This window comes from Podarcis cretensis (genome assembly GCF_951804945.1).
Source record: "Podarcis cretensis genome assembly, chromosome: 16".
In the NCBI taxonomy this organism is placed as follows: domain Eukaryota; kingdom Metazoa; phylum Chordata; class Lepidosauria; order Squamata; family Lacertidae; genus Podarcis; species Podarcis cretensis.
The window spans coordinates 42,952,437-42,977,486 of record NC_137186.1 but is presented as its reverse complement, the minus strand read 5'-3'; the positions used below and the strand labels follow the sequence as shown (position 1 = coordinate 42,977,486).

Genomic DNA, 25,050 nt, shown 5'->3' with positions numbered 1-25,050 from the left:
TGCGGAGATCGCTCTCCTCCCGAGGAGGTTTGCGAGGGAAGCTGCGCTCTCCTCCCGTGGAGGCTTGGGAGGGGCGCAACTTCACTCCCAAGCCTCTGCAAGGATCGCTTTCCCGCAGCGGCATGGGAGAGAGTTGTTTTCCCCCTGGATGGCTGGCAGTGTGCATCTATGGCCACCCCAACACTATCTGTGGTAATTTGGGGGGGGGGGTGCTGGGCGGATATTTGCACCCCGGTGCCACATCTGCTAAAGACGGCCCTGATCCCGGGAGCCCTTGCACCAACCTTTGAAGCCTGTGGAGAGTTGGAGTTTGAGGGAGGGAGGAAGCAATTGTGGTGGAATTTGGCAGATTATTGGCGGTTTGGAGGAGTTTCTGGATGAGTTTTTTGAGATTATTTTTTTTAGTTGTTTGGAGAGGGTTTTTTGAAGAGGTGTTTTGTTGTTGTTGTTTTGAGGTGACACCTGAACACACGCATCGTCGTCTTCCTCAGGTGATGACAAACCCAAAAGGCAGCGAGTGGTGCCCAGACTGGAGGAGAAGTTGGAAGTACTGGACTGTTTACAGGATGGCATGAGCATTTGTGCTGTGGCACTCAAGTTTGGCAGGAATGAATCCAGCATAGGTGCCACTAAGATATGGGAGAAATAAATCCGGGCATCAGTGGCAGCGAGTACACCTACAACCGCCAAGGTCCCCAGGTACGCACAAGACGAGGCCATGGGGAAGGCACATGAGGCCCTGAACCTGTGGCTAGAGGACATGACTCTCCAGCGTATCCCCATTGATGGCAGCACCTTGCGCAAGAAGACTCTCAGGCTGTATGCACGCTTCAAGCAGCCTGCAAAGGAGTTCTGAGCCGGATTCAAATGATGTGTCAGTCTGAAGAACATTGGCGACCATGTTGAAGCTGCATCCGTGGACCAGGAGGCTGCCCAAGCATGCCCTGACCAGCTGAGGAGACACCAAGTGCGCCCTGACCAGCGGAAAAGACAAAAGCGCCAGCTGCCCATCGCCATGTTCCTCGGTGAGACACCACCAGCCCCACCAAGTGCACCTGACCCACAGCCAAGCACTTTGGTGTACCGGTCTACCCTGCTTGTCATTGTTTGCAGAATGTCCTCCAATGATGAGGAAGACTAAGAGCCACCATTGCCCTTGTGTGATGGCTTCCCCGCTGAATTGTGAAGGTTCCATGACATCACAGCAGATCAGCCAATCAGGTACATGTCAAGTCCTGCTAGAAGCAAGGAAGGAAGGATGTCAGCATGTCAGAAAACAGGGATGAGTTCAAACAGCCTTCCCCAACTTGGTGCCCTCTGCCTGCTTAGAGCTGTCTGCATGGTGTCTGGGGCTGATGAGCATTGCAGTCCAAAACTGCCAGAGGGCTCCAGGTTGAGAAAGGCTGAGTTGGAAGGAGGTGTTATTGCTGCAATAGTTCCCAAGGATTCTGCGTATTTCCTTTTTAAAATTCTGGAACTATTCATTATTAGACTAATGAAGGGAAGGAGAGAACAAATAGAAAAGAATGGAAGGCGAGCTGAGTGCTGCCAGGGGCTCGGGGCGGGGGGAAGAAGAGCACAGAGTCCTCCTTCTCCCCCCAGGTTCCTTGTGCTGGTTTCCATCGAAGAATTAATTAAGAGCACCTGCCCTTGTAGTCAAGTTCTTCTTCATTAGGAATAGAGCGTGTGTCAATGTGTAATTAAAATTATGCATATTTTTTTAAAAATAGCTCTTTTGAAATAGAACCCTAGTCATCCATACCTATTAATTTAATCAGCCAATTGAGCTCAGGTGAATTCATCGCTCCTCTCTGTCCCCCTCCCTCCCTTAATGCTAACAGGAGTGAATTGAGCAGGAGGATTTTAACTGATTAAGTTACCATAGCAATGCAGCTCATCTCTCTCCTTATCACGTTTCAAGCTCCTCAACCCTGTTAGCCACGGAAACTGAATTCACACAACCAACCTCCAGGTTCCTTCTTCCTTGCAATTTTTCTTCTGCAGAGGAAGTCGTGCCCCATTTTCAGGCAACAGTGAGCCCTGCTCCTGAATTCCATCCCTTGAAAATCATTTTGCCATTACCGTTATCTTGGATGGGTTGCAAGTTGGCACTTTCTGTGTATTGAAAAGTAGGAAAAGAGGGAAAATCAGTTTGGTTCACATTTTTATTTGAACCTACCTTCATTCACACTTCTTGAAAACACCCGTGCACATCAAAATGCAGGTTATCTTTTGAAAATCACATTTGCCAGATTTTGTACCCAAACTGCATATATTAGGAGGAAGTGTGCATAAAATGCAGACAGATAGAAATAAAGTATTATACAAAGGGAAATTACTTGCAAAAATGTGTACATTGTGGAAAATTGTCTACAAAAATGTGATTATTAAGAGAAAGGGCATGTGAAGAAAGGGGAAGAGCAAGGAGAGCCTGCTTGCACTAACTGCTTTGCGCAACCACTTTGCAAGGTGGGCCAGTCATGTCCCAAACTATTCAGTACTTGGTGCTCCCCTTCATGGATCACTGCCTTGCCGTGGCGAAGGGGCTTGAATAACTCAGAGAAGCTATGAACTATGCCGAGCAGGGCACCCAAGATGGACAGGTCATAGTGGAGAGTTTTGACCAAATGTGATCCACCTGGAGGAGGAACCGGCAAGCCACTCCAGTATCCCTGCCAAGAAAACTCCATGGACAAAGACAACAGGCATATAAAAGTTATGATGCTGGAAGATGAGCCCCTCAGGTCGGAAGGCGTCCAACATGCTACTGAGGAAGAGCAGAGGACAAGTACAAGTAGATCCAGAGCTGATGAAGCGGCTGGGCCAAAGCCGAAAGGATGCTCAGTTGCGGATATGCCTGGAAGTGAAAGGAAAGTCCAAACTGTAAAGAAAAATATTGCATAGGAACCTGGAATGTAAGAACCATGAACCTGGGTAAGTTGGATGTGGTCAAAAATGAGATGGCAAGAATAAATATTGACATCCTGGGCATCAGTTAACTAAAATGGACAGGAATGGGTGAATTCAGTTCTGATGACCATCATATCTACTACTGTGGGCAAGAACCCCATAAAAGAAATGGAGTGGCCCTCATAGTCAACAAAAGAGTGGCGAAAGCTGTACTGGGATGCAATCTCAAAAATGATAGAATGATCTCCATACGAATCAAAGGCAGACCTTTTAACATCACAGTAATCCAAGTTTATGCACCAACCACAGGTGCTGAAAAAACTGAAATTGACCACTTCTATGAAGAATTACAACACCTTATATAATTGACACCAAAGAAGGATGTTCTTCTCATTATAGGAGATTGGAATGCTAAAGTAGGGAGTCAAGAGATAAAAGGAACTGGCAAGTTTGGCCTTGGAGTTCAAAGCGAAGCAGGGAAAAGGCTAACAGAGTTCTGCCAAGAGAACAAGCTGGTCATCACAAACACTCTTATCCAACAACACAAGGGATGACTCTACACATGGACATCACCAGATGGGCAGCATCGAAATCAGATTGATTATATTCTCTGCACCCAAAGATAGAGAAGCTCTATACAGTCAGCAAAAACAAGACCTGGAGCTGACTGGCTCAGATCATCAGCTTCTTATAGCAAAATTCAAGCTTAAACTGAAAAAAGTAGGAAAAACCACTGGGCCGGTAAGATACAATCTAAGTCAAATCCCTTATGAATACACAGTGGAAGTGAGGAACAGGTTTAAGGATTTCATAGAATCAGAGAGGTGGAAGAGACCACAAGAGCCATCGAGTCCAACCCCCTGCCAAGCAGGAAACACCATCAGAGCACTCCTGACATATGGCTGTCAAGCCTCTGCTTAAAGACCTCCAAAGAAGGAGACTCCACCACACTCCTTGGCAGCAAATTCCACTGATGAACAGCTCTTACTGTCAGGAGGTTTAGGTGGAATCTTCTTTCTTGTAGTTTGGATCCATTGCTCCGTGTCCGCTTCTCTGGAGCAGCAGAAAACAACCTTTCTCCCTCCTCTATGTAACATCCTTCTACATATTTGAACATGGCTATCATATCACCCCTTAACCTCCTCTTCTCCAGGCTAAACATGCCCAGCTCCCTTAGCCGTTCCTCATAAGGCATCGTTTCCAGGCCTTTGACCATTTTGGTTGCCCTCCTCTGGACACGTTCCAGTTTGTCAGTGTCCTTCTTGAACTGTGGTGCCCAGAACTGGACACAGTACTCCAGGTGAGGTCTGACCAGAGCAGAATACAGTGGCACTATTACTTCCCTTGATCTGGATGCTATACTCCTATTGATGCAGCCCAGAATTGCATTGGCTATTTTAGCTGCCGTGTCACACTGTTGGCTCATGTCAAGTTTGTGTTCAACCAAGACTCCTAGATCCTTTTCACATGTACTGCTCTCAAGCCAGGTGTCACCTATCTTGTATTTGTGCCTCTCATTTTTTTTTGCCCAAGTGCAATACTTTACATTTCTAACTGTTAAAATTCATCTTCTTTGTTTTGACCCAGTTCTCTAATCTGTCAAGGTCGTTTTGAAGTGTGATCCTGTCCTCTGGGGTGTTAGCCACCCCTCCCAGTTTGGTGTCATCTGCAAATTTGATCAGGATGCCCTTGAGTCCATCATCCAAGTCGTTGATAAAGATGTTGAATAAGACCGGGCCCAAGACAGAACCCTGTGGCACCCCGCTAGTCACTCTTCTCCAGGATGAAGAGGAACCATTGATGAGCACCCTTTGGGTTCGGTCAGTCAGCCAGTTACAAATCCACTGAGTGGTAGCATAGTCAAGACCGCATTTTACCAGCTTCTTTACAAGAATATCATGGGGCACCTTGTCAAATGCCTTGCTGAAATCAAGGTAGGCTACATCCACTCCGTTCCCTTCATCTACCAGGCTTGTAATTCTGTCAAAAAATGAGATCAGGTTAGTCTGACATGACTTATTTTTCAGAAATCCATGCTGACTATTGGTGATCACAGCATTCCTTTCTAGGTGCTCACAGACTGTTTGCTTAATGATCTGCTCCAGAATCTTCCCTGGTATTGATGTCAGACTGACTGGGCGGTAATTATTTGGGTCCTCTGCTTTCCCCCTTTTGAAAATAGGGACAACATTTGCCCTCCTCCAGTCTGCCGTGACTTCGCCTGTTCTCCAGGAATTCTCAAAGATGACTGCCAGTGGTTCTGAGATCACATCTGCCAGTTCTTTTAATACTCTTGGATGCAGTTCATCTGGCCGTGGAGACTTGAATACATCTAAACTAGCCAAGTATTCTTGTACTATCTCCTTAGTTATTCTGGGCTGTGTTTCCTCTGCTGAATCATTTGCTCCAAATTCTTCAGGTCGGGCATTGTTTTCTTTATCGGAGAAGACTGAGGCAAAGAAGGCATTGAGGAGTTCAGCCCTTTCTGTGTCCCCTGTTTGCATTCACCATCTTCTCCTCTGAGTGACCCCACTGTTTCTTTGTTCTTCCTTTTGCTACGAACATACCCATAAAAGCCTTTTTTGTTGCTTTTAACCTCTCTAGCAAGCCTGAGTTCATTCTGTGCTTTAGCTTTTCTGACTTTGTGTCTACACGTGCTGGTTATTTGTTTGAATTCCTCTTTGGTGGTTTCCCCCCTTTTCCATTTTTTGGACACATCCTTTTTTAATCTTAACTCAGTTAAAAGTTCATGAACTCCCTTTCCTTTTAGTATTACTGTCCATGGGATCTCACCCAGCACTTCCCTAAGTTTTATGAAGTCGGCTTTCTTAAAGTCAAGAAATTGAGTCCTAGTATGCTTGGCTGCTCCTTTCCGCTGTATAGTAAACTTCAGAAGAGCATGATCACTTGCGCCTAATGATCCTTCCACTTCTACCCCACTAACCAGGTCATCAACATTGGTTAGGACCAGATCTAAAATGGCTGTTCCTCTTGTTGCTTCTCCCACTTGCTGGACAATGAAGTTGTCTGCAAGGCCAGTGAGAAATCTGTTTGACCTTATGCTCTTGGCTGACATTTGACATCCAGCAAATATCCGGGTAATTGAAGTCCCCCATTACTACTATCTCCCTTCCTTTTGCATGCTTGGCCATCTGTTCCAGGAAGGCATCATCTATGTCCTCCGTTTGACTTGGGGATCTATAGTAAACTCCCACAATGAGGTGACTGTTATTCTTCTCCCCCTTAATTTTGACCCAAATGCTCTCACTTTGGCTTTGAGATTCTAAATCTTGGATCTCTTCACAGGTATACACATCCCTGACATATAACGCCACTCCTCCTCCTTTCTTGTCTGGTCTGTTTCTCTGAAATAGATTGTATCCCTCCATTATTACATTCCAATCGTGGGACTTATCCCACCAGGTTTCAGTGATGCCTATTATGTCATATTTAGTTTGCTGTACCAAGAGCTCAAGCTCATCTTGTTTATTACCCATGCTTTGCGCATTAGTGTACAGACATTGAAGTCCATTAATCATTCCCCCGTGTCTCTAATTTAAGGATTTTTTCCTCCCACCACTAGGTCTGCGTGCTGTTTGCTCCATTTGGTCTATGACATTTGGATGATCAACTTCATCAATTGATAGACTCCTACCTTCAGGAGCACTGTCTCCCTCCCCCACATTAGTTAGTTTAAAGCCCTCCTGATGAGGTTTCTGAGATTTTTGGCAAAAACATTCCTCCCAACTGTTGTGAGGTGCAGCCCATCGCTTGCCAGAAGTCCATCTTCAAGAAACTGCAGTCCGTGATCTAAGAATCCAAACCGTTCCTGTTTACACCATTTGCAAAGACAGCTGTTCACTTCCACTATTTTTCCCTCTCTCCCTGGGCCACGTCGTTCAACTGGGAGGACAGATGAGATGACAATTTGTGCATTTAATTGCTTCATTTTCCTGCCCAGAGCCTCGTAGTCTCTTTTGATCTTCTGGAGGCTATTGCTTGCAGTGTCATTGGTTCCCACATGAACCAAGAGGAAGGGGTATTTGTCAGTGGGTTTTATGATTCCTTGCAGTCATTCAGTTACATCTTGGATCTTAGCCCCGGGGAGACAGCACACTTCCCGAGACATCTTGTCAGGCCCACAGATCACTGCTTCTGTTCCCCTCAGTAGGGAATCCCCTATCACCACTACACGCCTCCTCTTAGGTCTGGTCAGGGTTCTTCCGTGAGCTGTCCATTCCAAGGTCGCCTGCACATTCCCTGAGGACTGACTTTGCTGCTCGTCTTCATATACCTGATCGACTGTAATGAGGGAGAGATCCTCAAATGGAGTCTGCTCTTCGTCTTCCATGCTAGGGGAGAGGACCTCAAAGAGATTGTGTATTTCTAAACAATCAGAGCGAACCCTGGGCCTCCTACTTCTTTGAGTCACGTTTCTCCATATATCTGGCTCCTGTGTTGGTGATTTAGACTTGGTGGACAGAGTGCCTGAAGAACTATGGATGGAGGCTCATAAATTATACAGGAGGCAGCAACGAAAACCATCCCAATGAAAAGGAAATGCAAGAAAGCAAAGTGGCTGTCCAACGAAGCCTTACAAATAGCGGGGGAGAGAAGGCAAGCAAAATGCGAGGGAGATAGTGAAAGATACAGGAAATTGAATGCAGAGTTCCAAAAAATAGCAAGGAGAGACAAGAAGGCCTTCTTAAATGAGCAATGCAAAGAAATAGAGGGAAGCAATAGAATGGGAAAAACCAGAGATCTGTTCAAGAAAATTGGAGATATGAAAGGAACATTTCGTACAAAGATTACCATAATAAAAGACAAAAGTGGAAAGGACCTAACAGAAGCAGAAGACATCAAGAAGAGGTGGCAAGAATACACAGAGGAATTATACCAGAAAGATATGGATGTCTCGTACACCCCAGGTAGTGTGGTTGCTGACCTTGAGCCAGACATCCTGGAGAGTGAAGTCAAATGGGCCTTAGAAAGCACTGCAAATAACAAGGCCAGTGGAAGTGATGATATTCCAGCTGAACTAATTAAAATTTTAAACAATGATACTGTTAAGCTGCTACACTCAGTATGTCAGCAAATTTGGAAAACTCAGCAGTGGCCAGAGGATTGGAGAAGATCAGTCCCAATCCCAAAGAAGGGCAGTGCCAAAGAATGCTCCAACTACTGTACAATTGCACTCATTTCACACGCTAGCAAGGTTATGCTTAAAATTCTACAAGGAAGGCTCAAGCAGTATGTGGACCGAGAACTCCCAGAAGTGCAAGCTGGATTTAGAAGAGGCAGAGGAACCAGAGACCAAATTGCAAACATGCGCTGGATTATGGAGAAAGCTAGAGAGTTCCAGAAAGACATCTACTTCTGCTTTATTGACAATGCAAAAGCCTTTGACTGTGTCGACCACAGCAAACTATGGCAAGTTCTTAAAGAAATGGGAGTGCCTGATCACCTCATCTGTCTCCTGAGAAATCTCTATGTGGGACAAGAAGCAACAGTTAGAACTGGATATGGAACAACTGATTGGCTCAAAATTGGGAAAGGAGTACGGCAAGGCTGTATATTGTCTCCCTGCTTATTTAACTTATATGCAGAATTCATCATGCGAAAGGCTGGGCTGGATGAATCCCAAGCTGGAATTAAGATTGCTGGAAGAAATATCAACAACCTCAGATATGCAGATGACACAACCTTGATGGCAGAAAGTGAGGAGGAATTAAAGAACCTTTTAATGAGGGTGAAAGAGGAGAGCGCAAAATATGGTCTGAAGCTCAACATCAAAAAAACGAAGATCATGGCCACTGGGCCCATCACCTCCTGGCAAATAGAAGGGGAAGAAATGGAGGCAGTGAGAGATTTTACTTTCTTGGGCTCCATGATCACTGCAGATGGTGACAGCAGTCACAAAATTAAAAGACGCCTGCTTCTGGGGAGAAAGGCGATGGCAAACCTAGACAGCATATTAAAAAGCAGAGACATCACCTTGCCAACAAAGGTCCGTATAGTGAAAGCCATGGTTTTCCCAGTAGTGATGTATGGAAGTGAGAGCTGGACCATCAAGAAGGCTGATCGTCGAAGAATTGATGCTTTTGAATTCTGGTGCTGGAGGAGACTCTTGAGAGTCCCATGGACTGCAAGAAGATCAAACCTCTCCATTCTGAAGGAAATCAGCCCTGAGTGCTCACTGGAAGGACAGATTGTGAAGCTGGGGCTCCAATACTTTGGCCACCTCATGAGAAGAGAAGACTCCCTGGAAAAGACCCTGATATTGGGAAAGATGGAGGGCACAAGGAGAAGGGGATGACAGAGGACGAGTTGGTTGGACAGTGTTCTTGAAGCTACGAACATGAGTCTGACCAAACTGCGGGAGGCAGTGGAAGACAGGAGTGCCTGGCGTGCTCTGGTCCATGGGGTCACGAAGAGTCGGACACGACTAAACGACTAAACAACAACACTTGGTGCTACCTCCAGCCCTCTTTGTAGCTACAGCTCTTGGATGGGGCATAGAGAAAGAGAATCTGGATTTCTTAGGCAAATGTGCAAACAGGGACTTCAATATGGCATCCAGTTTCCTGGCTGCTCCCTGGAGTGAAAGAAACCTGCTTTTTTTCTACTGCAGTCCCTCCTGCAGAGATTCCAGCAGCCTGTCAACCCCAATCCTATACCTCTGTGTAGCATGAACCAAGCAGCTTAGGCTCGTGGGGGGTCCTCCACTAACCTTGTGAGTTGCCAACGATGCACACGAGACCCGCCTGTCAAATTATGTCAGGTTTATTAGGAATAAAAAAGACAAGGGAGAGGACAAAGAGATAAAGCAGAATATGGAAAACAAAAGGAGCTCTTGAGCTCAGGCCTAGCTTATACTGAACCAATTACTTACTAGCAGGTTTCTTGCCTCAAGGCAGATGGTCAGTTGCAGGTTTTCTGATGGTCAAGTAGGGTTGAGGGGCATTGGTGGGAGGGGCAAAGCACTGCATGGCCTCCGTCTTTAAGGTTTTCCCGCCAATGCTGTGGAAAGTGACAGAAATCGCCACCAGGATTTTTCAAACTTCCTGCCAAACAAAACCTGTCCTGCATTTGTGAATTTGGGGAGAAGGGTATGCCTGGCTCACTAAGGCGAAAGGGTGGGCAGACAAACAGGGTTTTTTTGCTACAGGGAACACAAAAACATTGATGAATTTGTGTGAGGATTTTATTTTTAATTTCTCCTCGCAGGAGAAAGAGGCGCATTTGAACTATGTGGGTAAACAGGAGTAGCAGAAGACCATTCTCTAGGAACAAACATTAGACAGGCCACCCTGAGCCTAAACAATATATCCTCTCCTACCTTCCTTAACATTCCCACAGAACTGGGGTCAGAAGGTTTTGGCCCAACCTGGCTCAGCTGGAATGACAGATCAGAAGAGGAAATGAGGCTTTGCAAGAAGAAACCCCCTGGCAGCCCAGGGTCAGTGGCAGGACACTTGGCTAGGCTGGTGCTCAGAGCCAACTTTTGAATATCTGTGGGGTTGCTCCACACAAGCAATGTTGCCTCTCATCTGAGGATCAGTTTACAATGTCAGCAGCAGAAACACACAAGAGGAAGGCACGTTTGGCAAACCCTCACTGTGATCAACTCCCAGCCAGAAACCTCTGTCCCCACTGTGGAAGGATGTGTGGATCCAGAATTGGCCTCCGCAGTCACCTACGGACTCACTGTTAAGATCATGTTCATGGAAGACAATCTTACTTGGCTATGAGGGATGACCAAAGAAGAAGAAGGAAAAGAAGACTGGCAGGTTCATCAAGTTATCAGCAGTTTCAGGGAAGGACCATAGCTCACCGCACCTGATTGATTTGCAGAAAGTCCCCTGGCTCAATCCCTGGGGGAGGGGAAAGATGACCCTCCTCTGCCTGAGGAATCCCTGGAGAGCTGCTGCTCTAGGCATTGAACTGGGCTACAGAGGAATCTCTTTCCTGCACATAGAAACGTGGAAGGATTGAGCCGGCACTTCTCCTTGTGTGCTCTTTTCCCCTGCATGGACAGACTCTGCCCAGAACATGCAGATACACATCTCCCCCAGTGCACAGCAAACTGGTCTTGCCTGGGAAAGCTGTTTCATGTGGTCTGCAGAGGGCATAAACTGGTCCTTTTACCAGGGAGCTGCTGGGCAGCATCACTGCCTACGATAATCTTTTTTGTTAGTAAGGAGAAAAGAACAGCGGCAAAATGCTGAATGGGCCCCTCCTGCTCCTCATAAGGCTTCTGCCAGCGGCACACCCTTTCCAGCCGGCCTGTCAGACTCCCCTGGGCAACTTAATGCCACTGAGAATTGGGAAATGGCAGGTAATACAGAGAACAAGAAAGAAGCTCTCTCTAATTTGCTGTGTCTAAGCCGTCCCCCACAAGACAGGCCTGCTCCCACAGCCCACAAGCAAATGATCCCTAGATGCAAACCAATTTGATACAAAGGTTCCCTCCTTGACTCCAAGGTTGCCCCCCGGTGCACAGTTATGCCTGGGCGGGTCCCACTGAAATGAGCAGGGGATTATCTGTGGCTGCCTGCATGGAAGAGTGTAGGGAATTTGATGGGACTAGAAAGGCGGGCAGAGGTGGGCAGAGCAGAGGTGGAGGGCAAGAAAGACGAGGAAATTGCCTTTGAGAGTATTCATAATCTAAGCAAGCATGAAATGAACCCTACCTGGTGGCGGAGGAGGAGGGGAGAGGGGCGTGCCCAGCAGAGGCTCCTGCAAGACTGGAGCAGGAAGGGCAGGCTGCCGCCGCCTGTCCCTGCAGCTCATTAGGAATGCGTGGCACATTTCCCTCCAGTGGCGCATTCTGCTGCAAGAAACCCAGAAAAAGACAAGAAAAATGAAGGCAGGTGCAATCTCATTTTCTGAGGGCTGCAAGTCAGCCAGGAAACGGCTATTATTCCATCGACTCTGTCGGCATTAAGTTATTTCCTTCACTAAATACGGGAGTGTTCATGAATATCTATTGAGTTCCAGGTAGTGGCGTCTGGCTGCACGGCGCCTCACTGATTGTAGCTTTATATTCCTCCGACAACACACCTCAATCTCACACTGAAGTGAAAGACAATAGTATTTTAAATTGGTTAATAAATCTCTAGATGGATGCTCCTGAGAGGCCGGGCGACTTCATCTCTATTACATGAATAAAAGTGATAAGGCCTCAGCCATGGAGGGGTGTTTCTGAATTGGGGAGGTTCCTTCCAGAACGCCCCCCATGTGCCCTTCAAGGCAAGCTGCCTCCTTCTCCCACTCAGCTCCAGGACGGTCTTTGGGTGGAGCAGCCAAAACAAGCTGCCTTCACAGAGGAAGGGAAGGGGTCAGCCAGAAAGGTCCTCTGTTCCCAGAGTCAGGATGGAGCTGATCACACCAGGAAGACGGGAAGGGGAAGGGGAAGGGGAGGGGAGGGGAGGGAGACCCTTCCTTGGAGGAACAAAACAGAAATAAGGTTGCACAACATTAAGAGAATCATAGAATTGTAGACTTGGAAGCAGCACAAGGGTCATCTAGTCCAACCCCATGGAATGCAGGAAACCTTTGCTCAACGTGGGGTTCGAACCCACAATCCTAAGATTAAGAGTCTTATGCTCTACCAGCTGAGCTATCCCATCTGTTTCTTTAGGCTTTCTTCGTTGCTCCAATTCCTCATTCATTTCTACTCAGCATGATGCCTTCTTTGAGGCAGGGTAATTTCACATTTCTCCTGTGTCAATTATTTCCCCCCCCCCGCCCCCACGCTCATGCAACTCCACAGTGTAGCAGGAACCCCCCCCCATCATTAAGTTTGTACAAACTTCACACACACTCACACTCACACACTACATACGCTACGCTTCTGTTATAAAAGGTAAAGGTAAAGGTACCCCTGCCCGTACGGGCCAGTCTTGACAGACTCTGGGGTTGTGCGCCCATCTCACTTAAGAGGCCAGGGGCCAGCGCTGTCCGGAGACACTTCCGGGTCACGTGGCCAGCGTGACATCGCTGCTCTGGCGAGCCAGAGCCGCACACGGAAACGCCGTTTACCTTCCCGCTGGTAAGCGGTCCCTATTTATCTACTTGCACCCGGAGGTGCTTTCGAGCTGCTCGGTTGGCAGGCGCTGGGACCGAGCAGCGGGAGCGCACCCCGCCGCAGGGATTCGAACCGCCGACCTTTCGATCGGCAAGCCCTAGGCGCTGAGGCTTTAACCCACAGCGCCACCTGCGTCCCACGCTTCTGTTATAAATTCATAGAAAATCAACCATACATCAGATTTGCACTGTTCCACTTTTATTTTACTCCATGAAGGTCCTTAAAGTGCAAGTGAGCAACTTCCCATGACTGCAAGACCAGAGCCTATAATAATAAAATCCCATAGATAGAATGGCCAAGGCAAAGACATTTCTCTCATGACGTGTCCAAACCTGTGCCAGCTGTGGTGAGTGCCAGGCAACATGGTTAATATGAAAGTCCTAAGTGGATTCACCAGGGATTGTCACTACTGTGACACCATGCCGGTGTGAGACCACAGAAGAGCTACCTTGACACCTGAGAACACAAAAATGGCGGGGACAAAGCAAACTGCATTTTTCAGTCATTAGTGGACCTTCCTGCTAAATGTAAAGCATAGACCACTATTGAGAAAATATTTCTTCCAGGGTGCTAGAATACCACAAGTAACTGAGCAACAAAATAGTAATTTTACGTGATATCCTATGTCTAACTATGTGCACTGTTACACTGTTATATTTCTATGCAAATATCCTTAAGAAGCATGACATCCAAGTCCCTTTCAGGTTCACATGGACACATGCATCTGGGACGGAGAATAGCAGGTTAATATTTACCACCTTAAATTGTACAGAGAAAAGGATTGCAAAGTAGCCACCTTTGCAATCTTATCTCCGAAGGGGGAAACTGTAGCAGGAAACCCCCCCCCCATCATTAAGTTTGTACAAACTTCACACAGACTCATACTCACACACTACATACGCTACGCTTCTGTTATAAATTCATAGAAAATCAACCATACATCGGATTTGCACTGTTCCACTTTTATTTTACTCCATGAAGGAAGGACTACAAAATGGGGAAGGTTTGATACAGGCCAGCCATAATCCCTTGAACATCCCAGCACATCCACAGGAGCCCTGCCCAGTTGCTATGCCAACCCTGATGGTCCTAGACAGAAGACAATCAAGATCACAAAGAACTTCCATATGGGAGTGGATTCAGCATGGACTGGAACAAAGGACAATGATCAGATCTTCCCTCAGGGGGCAGGAAACTGCGACCACCTTTTGTCTTCTGAAAATGACTCATGGGGAGGGGGAAAAGGGAACCAGCCAGGTGACAGGACACTCAGGTTACCACCACAACTCCTCCCTCAACCCCTCCTTTCTGTAATGTATGCATGATGTTTCTGGGGGTGGGCTTGACCTACATGATGGGAATTTCAAAAGTTTTTATAAGGTCTTGCACACCATTTTTCTGTGTCTTTCCTCTCTCCTGCAAGTGAGGGGAACACCCTGTTGCAACAGTTCAATAAAGGCCAAGCCTACAGGCTGCTGTTTTGCTCCAAGTTATCCTGGTTGGTGTCTTTGTTTTTGTCCAAGGGAGGCCTTGGAATTTTCCGTTAACAACAGGAAAAAGCTCTCTCCTGTGCACAAGCTCTCTGTGGCTCCCCTTCCTGTGAATGCCTGACAAAGAAGAATCTAATCGGGTTTGCGGCTGTGACAATCAGATCCTCCACTTGAGAGGATTTCCACTCTTCAGGGCACCTTGTCCAAGTTGCCACTTACGCCCTGACTTGTAATGAGTTTCCTTGGCCTGCCTTTGGGCATTGTCCACTTTGAGAGCAGCAGTTCTTATTTCAGGAGAGTGGCCATCCTCCCCAGGCAGCCAGCGTCATCTGCAAAGCGCCTGACCTCTCCCTCCGTGCACTCACGAGCAGGCCTCAGAATGTCATGTCGGCCCACAAAACAGACAGCCAAGATGGCAGCTACTTTTCGCATGCAGCACAAAGGGTGGCGTGAGGGGGTGCCATGGGTCAGGAGGCCACATATTCATTACTGTTAGTGTGATGCTGACAAGGCTCTTGACAGGCAAGCGTTCCTGACTCAGCACATGGCCCAGCTCTTCCAGCCCACACCATGACTTCCCCCTGAGACACAACCAAATAAAGACCCCCCCCCCCTTTGGCTTTGCTGCAGCTCTGGGGTGGGGCTCCTCTGGAGTTTGGATGCAGAGTGAGACCTTTTCCAGAATGGAAGGAGCTTATCAGAGGGAGATAGGAAGAAACTGAGATTAACTGAAACATCTCTGAGGTGAGAAGAGCTAACAAAAGGCAGGACTGGGAAGAGATTGAGGACTCCTTGTAGCAAAAGTGGGGGGGGGGACAATTCTGAAGATGTGGGGGGAGGGTTTCTCCAAATATTGCCCCACTTCCCCCCCCCCCGTTGTGCACAATGAGAACCCCACATCTTCCCACATGATTTACCATGAGAGATAGCCACAAATGACACAGCTTGGAGAGAGAGAGAGAGAGAGAGAGAGAGAGAGAGAGAGAGAGGGGTAGGTTTAAGCTGAAGCACCATGATGATGGGAGGCTGGCAACTTACAGTTTTTGAAAATTTGCTGACATTTTTAAGGTTAAAAAATAAGAGCTGGTGCCAGAAGTTGCCTCCATAAGCAAAGTTGTTCCAGAGCAAATTAAGAGGGAGCTGTAGAGGAACATTCCCAACCATTGCCCTGATCTCTCTCTCATTGCTCCTCCTCTCCGTCACACCTTCTGGATTTAGGGAGAAGCACTGGATTCAGTCTGTCCTTAGTGGGCATCTCTAGGGCAATGGAGCTGCCAGGATGGAACCTTCTCTCAGGAACACAGGAAGCTGCGTTTGACAGAGTCACTCCATTGGTCCTTTAGCTCAGCATTGTCCACAGCAGGGGCTGCCCAGAGTTTCCGGCAAGAGACCGAAGCATTGGGAAAGGTTCAGAAGAGGGGGTGGAGGGGCTCCCCTATGAAGAAAGGTTGCCACCTTTGGGACTTTTTAGTTTATAGAAAAGGCAAGTAAGAGGCAACATGAGAGAAGTTTATAAAATGCCAGGCACAAGCATGGAGAAAATGGATGGAGAAAAGGTTTTCTCCCTCTCTCATAACACCAGAACCCATGGATAGCTAAGGAAGCTGAATGTTGGAAGATTCAGGGCGCATAAAAGAAGGTACTTCTTCCTGCAGCACAAACTTTGGAACTCCCTCCCGAAGGAGGCAAGGTCTGGTTGCCAACTTCAATGACTTTAAAAGATGAGACAGATTCACGGAGGAGAAGGGCTCTCTCTCAGTGGCCACGAACCACAAGCTCTGCCACCAGGGCAGAGGCAGTAATGAACCAAGGGATTTTATAGATAGGGATGAGCAGATCTGATAATATCACTTTCTCTTGGGTTCTCATTTTTCCAATCTGAAATTCAGTTCTCCACATTTCCACATCAGTTTGCATTTCGATGCAATATTCTCTTTATAGGCACATGTTTCTATGTAATTTCTATGTAGTGACTCCTCATTTGACAAAGACTTAAGGATCACCTTGCCAGATCAGAATAAAGGTCCATCTAGACTAGCATCAGGTAGTGCTGAAGGGATTTGATTTCTGGGGGTTATTTTATTATTATTTTGCATTTTTGCATTTTACAATATTTCAACAACAAAAATTAAATCTAAACAAATTAAAGCTACATTTTCTTTTACTCCCCCCCTGCAGTTCCTTATTTTATATCATAATCTTACTGCATAACCAATTCAAACCTACTTACAAGTTTAACCTTTTTACTCCCTTTAAGTTATTTCTTACTGCTCATGTTTAGGTGGCAATCCTGCTTACGTTTTTAATTGTTTACAGTTTTTCTTCATGCATTCAACAATTTTTCCCAATTCTATTTTTAAAAGTCTCTCATCTTAATCTCTTATTCTTCCAGTAAATTTCACCATCTCTACGTATTCCATCAATTTTCTCAAGATTCTTACCAGATCCTTACCTTCCAAGATTGGAATACTGTGTGGATTGGAATGCTGTATAATTATCCTGAGGATCCTTTGAATTTTGTGATACAGCCCTTATATCACAAAATTTACTCAAACACATCAAAAATGTATATATTGTGATAAATATTTTAGGATTGGCAGATACTAGGGCTCTCATGAAATTTTCTCTTGGCCACACTTTCAGATTTTATGTCAATTTGCTCACACCGCATCAATTGTTTTCTTTATCAGAAACATGGTGGAAAACAAAAACAGTGCTTGATTTATCACACAGAACACAACACCTTCATAATATGACCATGGGACACCCAGAAAGTATAAAGCAATGTAGCTATAAAAGAATATGAATCATTCCCAAAATACAATTATGAACGAGCCTCTGACATATGTACCTTAAGGTGTGAGCTTGCTTTTGCCAGGCAATCCCATTTAGATCAGCTCTATTTTGAGACAGACAAACTAGACTACCCTGAAATGTTTCAGTGTTTCTGTGATTGTCCTTGATCCTTCCCTCTACACCTGCCATCCTCTCCTGCCACACCCTTTGAGAAGCACGAGACTTGGGTCAGTGGTGGCGTCCTGGTTATGGGATGCCCTCCTCACAGAGGCTCACCTGGCACCTCCCTTGTGTTCTTTTTGACACCAGAGAAGGAACTTCCTGTCCCTTTTATTACAATCCATTTGGGGACTTTAACTTCTGCACCAAATTCATCTGGGTGTTTTATGATGGTATTAATGGTTTTAACTGCCATCTATTATGCTGACTTCAGCTGCTTTTGTGATTTTATGTCATTTTATTTGTGTTTTTGTTGTGAATTGTATTGTGTATTTTATTGTTTTATGTAAAGCACTCAGAGACCGTGGTCACATGGGCCATCTCTCTCTCTCTTGTGCACACACACACAGAAGAATACATAAATGAATAGGAAAGAAATGTATGCATTGAGATACATGCCATATTTAAATACAGTGGTACCTCGGGTTACATACGCTTCAGGTTACAGGCTCCGCTAACCCAGAAATAGTGCTTCAGCTTAAGAACTTTGCTTCAGGATAAAAACACAAATCGCGAGGTGGCAGCCCCATTAGTGAAAGTGGTGCTTCAGGTTAAATCCAGTTTCAGGTTAAGAATGGACCTCCAGAATGAATTAAGTACGTAACCAGAGGTACCACTGTACAAAGTTTTGTGCATATTTTTAAAATGAACAAATCCCAAGCCCCACAGGTCAATGCAGAAGTGGAATGGAACATATCTTTGTTCTATCCCACTTCTGCATTAGGATAACAATACTATCTAAATACTTCTATCCAGTATCATACACAAACTATATACTTACATAATAATCTATTGTAACTGAGAATATTTATTATATACATGATAATTTCCTCTTTATTGTATTTTTTGCACTTTTCTCTCTTTCTCCCCCCCCCTTTATTTTATAACCAAACACTTCTAATAAAATATTAATTTTAAAAATGAACCAAGTCATGCGAAATGACCTGATACAAAATAATCCTTCCAACTCAGCAGCACCATCCCATTCCCAACAGCAGCCGATATCCGGTGTGTCAGAGGCTTAGTGCTGTCCAGCTGGTGGGCTGCCAGCCAGTTCCAAACAATTGAATTATTTGACAAAGTTCAAACGTACATCTCCAGCGTTTCCATTAACCTCCTTCCCCTTGTGCGCAGTTGCTCCCTCTAATGTTACTTCCTCCTTTTCCGCACCCAGCATGCAAGTCTGCGAAAACTCCTCCCCTTACTTCCTCTGTGTACAGCATGACTTGTCCCAGGCTCATCCTCCTCCTCCTCTACGTCAGACTAACTATCAGACGACAAGCTGCTGATAATCTCTTTAGGCTCTCTATAACTGCTGGTTTCTGTCCTTTCATCTTTTCCCGTTTGCCTCTCCCTGACATCCACCCCCTCCTCAAAGGCCCCCTCCCACTCAGGAGACCCGACTATGTCCCCTTCTCTTTCCTCAGAGGTGGTCGGGGAGAACCCCGCAAAACTACCCTCTTCCTCATCTGTCTCTCCGAACACACTCCTCCAATCCCCAAGTCCTGGTGTTCCCCAGTCCACGCCTTCGTCTTCTTCCTCCTCATCCGATGCTGGGAAACCTTTCAATTCCTCTTCGTCGTCTGTTGTTTCGAACACGTCTTGTAAGGACCTCACCTTGCCTTTTGGTTTGTCCGGAAAGAAATTGTGGAACTCCTCCACCAGCTCATTGTTAGACATACTATCTTCTGGGACCCAGGTATTCTCCGATGCCGGGGCCCTTTCCCAAGCCACCAAATATTCCACATTTCCCCCTCTCCAACGAGAGTCCAGTATTTCCGTGACCTCGTTGCACTGCTCCCTTTCCTCCATTTCGGGTGGTGAGCCTTCCACTCCCCCACTACCCTCTCTCCTTCCCCCCTCCCTGTAGGGGAACAGCAGTGACCTATGGAACACCGGATGGATTCTCATGCTTTCTGACAACCTGAGCTTAAACGCCACCAGATTTATTTGCTGGATAACCTCAAAGGGCCCCACCTTCCTGGGCTTGAGTTTCTTACAGCCACCTTTCCAAGGAAATCCTTGCGTGGACAACCACACCTTGTCCCCAATCCTGATGACCTCCCCTGATCGACAATGTTTGTCGGCTTCCTTCTTGTATAACTCCTTAGCCCTTTCCAAATTTAACTGCAGCTGTCTGTGGATCGCTTCCATTTCCTCCACAAACTGTTCGGCCGCTGGAACACTCCACGACTCCTCCCCCCTCCCAGGGAAGGCCCTTGGATGAAGCCCATGATTAGCAAAGAACGGTGTCATCCCTGTGGATACATTCTCCGCGTTGTTGTAAGCAAACTCTGCCAGGGCTAGTTTGTCCATCCAATCGTTCTGCTTCTGACTTATGTAACACCTCAAATACTGTTGTAAAACAGTATTCACGCTCTCCGCTTGCCCATTGGTCTTGGGGTGGCTCACCGTTGTAAAGCTCACTTCCACTTGGAGCAGCCCCATGAGCTTGCGCCAAAATCGTGAGGTAAATTGAGCCCCCCGGTCCGACACCGCCCTTGCAGGTACTCCATGTAACCTAAACACATGCTCTACGAACAGCCTAGCTGTTTCCTCCGCCGTTATGGTGTGCGAACAGAGCACGAAATGGCACATTTTGGTCAAGTGATCAACCACCACCATGACCGCTGTCTTCCCCCTACATCTGGGCAGATCAGTGATAAAATCTACACCCACCACCTCCCACGGCTTCCCAGGTGTGGGCAATGGTTCCAGCAACCCCGCTGGTGCCGCCCTTTCCCCTTTGGCCCTCTGACATGTGTCACATCCTCACACATATTCCTTTACATCCTCTCTCACCCTTGGCCACCAAAATTCCCTCGTGACCAGTAGCATGGTCTTATGCTGTCCAAAATGCCCCGCCATACAACTGTCATGGAGTTGCTTGAGGATTCGGCCCCGAAGGTCTTCTCCTGGAACATACAAGCCCCTTTGTGGTACAGTAACCCCCCTTTCACCTCAAAACCACCCTCGGCACACCCTCTTCCTCTTAACTCCCCCATCTTTTGTCTGGCAAAGGCATCGTCTCTGAGCACTTGCATCAGTTCGTCGTCCTTGACCAACGTCCCCCTGCACAACCATTTGCTCTCTGGGAACATCAGTCTTGCTACAGGTGGCCCTTCCCCCATCATATACTCAGGTTTCCGGGAGAGCGCATCCGCCCTCGCATTCTGCTCTCCCGGCACGTATTGGATCTTGAAGTTGAAGTTGGCAAAGAACTCTGCCCATCTTATCTGTCTCTGGCACAACACCCATGCCGTATGCCAATACTCCAAGTTTTTGTGGTCCGTGCACACCAAAATTTGGTGCTTTGCCCCAACCAGGAAGTGCCGCCATTGTTTAAAAGCAGCCACGATCGAAAGCAATTCCTTATCATAGATGGTGTAGTTCTGCTCTGATTTGTTGAGCTTCCACGAAAAGAAGGCACACGGACGCCATTCCCCTTTTCGATCTGGCTGCAGCAGCACCACCCCTATTGCCCGATCCGACACATCTGTTTCCACCCGTAGTGGTTGAGCCGGGTCGACATGGATCAGTTGCTCCTCTGAAGCGAAAACCCTCTTTAGTTTCTCAAACCCCTCTTGGGCCACCTGCGTCCACTGAAACTTCTTCTTAACACTGAGACAGTCCGTGATTGGCGCCGTCAATTCTGCAAAATTCTTTATGAATTTCCTGTAGAAATTGCTGAAATCCAGGAAACGCTGAACATCTTTCCTGGTTTGGGGACTCTCCCATTCCACCACTGCCTTCACCTTCCCCGGGTCCATAGCCAACCCCTGGTCCGACAGCCGGTACCCCAGGAATTCGACTTGCTTTGCGTGGAACTGACACTTCTCCAGCTTGACCCACAAGCGGTTCTCCTTGAGTTTGCTCAGGACCTGACATACATCCTTCACGTGCTGTTGTTCGTCTTCCGAGAACACAAGAAGATCATCTAAAAAGCAGACGCAGTTTTTGTAGAGCAAGGGTCCTAACACGTGGTGCATGAAGGCTTGGAAACAGTGACTTCCGCACTGCAAACCGAAGGGCATGACTAAATACTCAAACGCCCCCATCGGGGTGAACATAGTGGTCTTCCACTCATTGCCTTCTCGTACTCTGATAAGGTTGTAAGCCCCTCGGAGATCCAGTTTGGTGAAAATCTTCCCCTTCCTCACCCGTGCCAAAACGTCGTTGATTCTCGGCATTGGGAAGGCCACCGGTTCCGTCTGGCTGTTCAAAATTCTCTTTCGTCAATCTCTTGTCGACGAAAAACACGGGACTCCCGCCTGCAGCCTTGGACTCCCTGATAAAACCTCTTCTCAGGTTTTTCTCAATAAACTCTTTTAGGTCCTTGAGCTCTCCCTCTGATATGGAATAGGTTTTCCCCACCGGCAACGTGGCCCCCGGTACCAGGTTGATCTGACAGTCATACGGCTGATGGGGTGGCAACGCATCCGCCTCTTTCTCGCTGAACACCTCCTGTAGATCCCTGTAACACGACGGAATCTCGCTCATCCCCGCTCTGCATGCTGCTGCCCTCCTGCCCTCACTTTGACGATCTAGCCCTTGGGCTAGGCAGTTCTCCATGCAGTGCATCGAGCCAAACGTCAGGGACCGTTGGTGCCAGGAAACCATCGGATCGTGCAACGCCAACCAGCTCATGCCCAATATGATAGGCGGCCCCGCCAGTGTGGCCACGTGAAAAGCGATGACCTCAGAGTGGGTGGCCACCCGCATTCGCATTGGGGGTGTTTGATGCGTCACTTCACCCCCCAGCAGTTCTCTTCCATCAATTGTTGTCACTTGCAGCGGAAAATCCAAAGGCCTCAGGTTCAGTTGGTGTCGCACCGCAAACTCCTTGCTGAAAAAGGATACTGAGGCCCCAGAATCAATTAGCGCCAACTCCTCCACCGTCTGTCCATTTGGGAGTTCTAGCACCACCTTCAACATTATGCTTGCTTTGGGGTGTCCAAGCTGGGGACTTTCTGTGCTGCTCCCACCTGGCTGTTGCCCCGGTTCCCCACCAGCCAGGCCTCTTCGTTTCCCGAATGCTGGGGCTCCTCTCCCTCTGCCTGCTGGGTGGCCCCCACCATTCCCTGCCAGTTACGATGCTCTGGGCACACTCTGGCAAAGTGCCCAGTCTTCTGACACACAAAACATCTTTTTTCCCGCTTGCCAGTCTTTTTTTTCCTTCCCGCCAGACCGTTGGGCTTTCAAACTCTCCCGCGCCCTGGCTGATTTGCGCTAGAGCATGAGACCAAAAGACGAGACACTCTGGGACCCAGGCAGAATCCGGGAATGGCTTATAGAATGGCTTCTATAATTCCGGGATGTCCCATTTAAATGAGGATGGTTGAACAATATTCTGTTGCTCCCCGTTTGTAGGATGCTCCCAAGGGAGGCCTGCCTGGTGCCTTCATTACATATCTTTCTGTGCCAAGTGAAAACGTTTCTCTTTGACCAGGCCTTGGGCTGATTAACAGTCTATGGCCTTCTATTTTTGTTTGTGGAAGGGGGGCTAGTTTTTTATTTTGTGTTTTCTTTTAATAATATTTTTATTATTTTTCTCAAAACATAAAGTAAAAAATTTAAAACAACTGTATGCACACTTAATATTAGATCCACATTATGGGATGACTTCCCTCCACTCCCTCCCATGGTTCCTTTGTATTATCTTCATTTATGCATGTCAATAAAGTCTTTATCTCTAATTACCTCCAAATTTAAACATTATCCATAACATTACAAGTGTTTTAAAAATCCTGCTAATGTATTAACTTCCTTACAATGCTTTTGTAAATATGCAATAAACATTTCCCATTCTTATTATATTGTTATGTTATGTTATGTTTTATGTTATGTTATTATGTTATGTTATATTTATGATATGATATGATATGATATGATATGATATGATATGATATGATATGATATGATATGATATGATATGATTTCTATGTTTCCCAGTTAATTTAGCCATTTGCACATACTCCATTAACTTAGTTTGCCAATCTTCCTTGGTGGGGACTTTTTCTTTCCAGTGTTTGGCTAACAATATCCGAGCAGCCATTGTTGCATACATGAAGAAATGCTTGTATTCATTATGTCGTGGGCCCGCAGGCCAGATCAGGCCCAACTGCCCTCTGGATTCGGCCCGCGGACGGTCCTGGAATTGCCACTTGGATTGGCGTGATGGTTCGGGCTGCGCCATTTTTTGCAATTTTTTTCGGGTGCCATTTCCTCCCCTCCCTCCCTCCCTCCCACACCCCGCGGTGGCACCTCCTCCCTCCTCTCTCCCTCCTCCTGGCTTTTCCCTGCCCTGCGGAGGGAGCTGGGCTTTGACTGGTGCCAGCCAATCCAAAGCCTCGCTGCCCGCTCACCACCAGCCTCTCCGTTCATGGCCGTGCTGTGGGCATCATGATGGGCGCATCGTGGGGCTTCAGCTGGAGCTTGGCGCACCTGCTGGCCCCGTGCCTGGTACCCAGGAAAGCTGGCCCAGAAAGGGGAGGCGCTCCCGCCAACGCCAGCTCCCAACCGCAGGCAGAGCGGCAGAGGAGGTAGGAAAGCAGGGGGAGGGGCTGGGGAGGGGGGAGAGGAGCCCCCCCGCCGCCACATGCACTCCGGCCCGCCACAAGGTCTGAGGGGCGGTGAACTGGCCCCCTTCTTTAAAAGTTTGCTGACCCCTGCTTTAGGTAAATCCATTGCTGTAATACCTAATAAGAAAGCTTCCGGTTTTTTGACAAAGGTTATTTTTTTCAATTCGTTATATATCATTTCCCCCAAAAAATTAAGAACCTTACGTACATTGCCACCACATATGATAAAACATACCTTCTACCTTCTACTTCTTTACATTTCCCACACTTATTTTCCCTTGTTTTATACATTATTGCCAATTTAACTGGAGTTAAATACCACCTATACATCATTTTCATAAATTTCTCTTTAAGTAAGGTACAGGCCGTAAATTTTATATCCTTCTTCCATAGTCTTTCCCAATCTGTCACCAGAATATTATGTTCCACGTCTTTTGCCCACTTTATCATAACACATTTGACCTCTTCATCCTTAGTTTCCCATTCCAACAATATATTGTCCTTTTTTGATAATAATTTAGTATCACTTTCTCTTATTTCTCTGGAAATTTGAAATTTCATAGGTGAATCCTTTCTTTTTATCATTTTTTTTAAATGATATTTATTAAGTTTCACAAAATATAACAAACTTCGAAACAGCAAACAACAAACATCAGAAATACAAACAATATCAAGAATCATAAGAAAAAAAAGAAGAAAACATAAAAAGGATTCAACATAATAATAAAAGAAAAATTAAAAGAAAACTCTGGTTCATTCTAATAGTCTTCAAAACCTTATTTTCCTTGCTTCCTCCCGCCTTCCCTTCTTGTATTCCACTTTAAAAGTTTTTTCAGCAAGCTCATTCATATTCGTTTTCATCCTTTATCTTTCCCTTTATACTCTTCCTTATCCTAATCACTAGAACCCCATCATTTCATTTACACTGCCCTTAGCACTCATAGATTTTACAATGATTTTGTAG

The 25,050-nt window shown here is 46.6% G+C and overlaps 1 long non-coding RNA gene across 4 annotated transcripts; it reads right to left on the bottom strand.

The window, feature by feature from the left end:
• Window positions 1–303: 303 nt before the first annotated feature.
• On the bottom strand, window positions 304–24,005 carry LOC307205456. Of its 4 annotated transcripts, none has more exons than XR_013834009.1 (5): window positions 23,871–24,005; window positions 11,599–11,740; window positions 10,750–10,912; window positions 1,967–2,115; window positions 304–1,238 (listed from the first exon to the last, which is right to left on the bottom strand). It is a non-coding gene; the product is annotated as an uncharacterized lncRNA (long non-coding RNA). The 4 variants fall into 4 exon arrangements; XR_013834010.1 differs by having other exon boundaries at window positions 10,745–10,912; window positions 11,599–11,743; window positions 23,871–24,003; XR_013834011.1 differs by having other exon boundaries at window positions 11,599–11,743; window positions 23,871–24,003.
• Window positions 24,006–25,050: the final 1,045 nt, after the last annotated feature.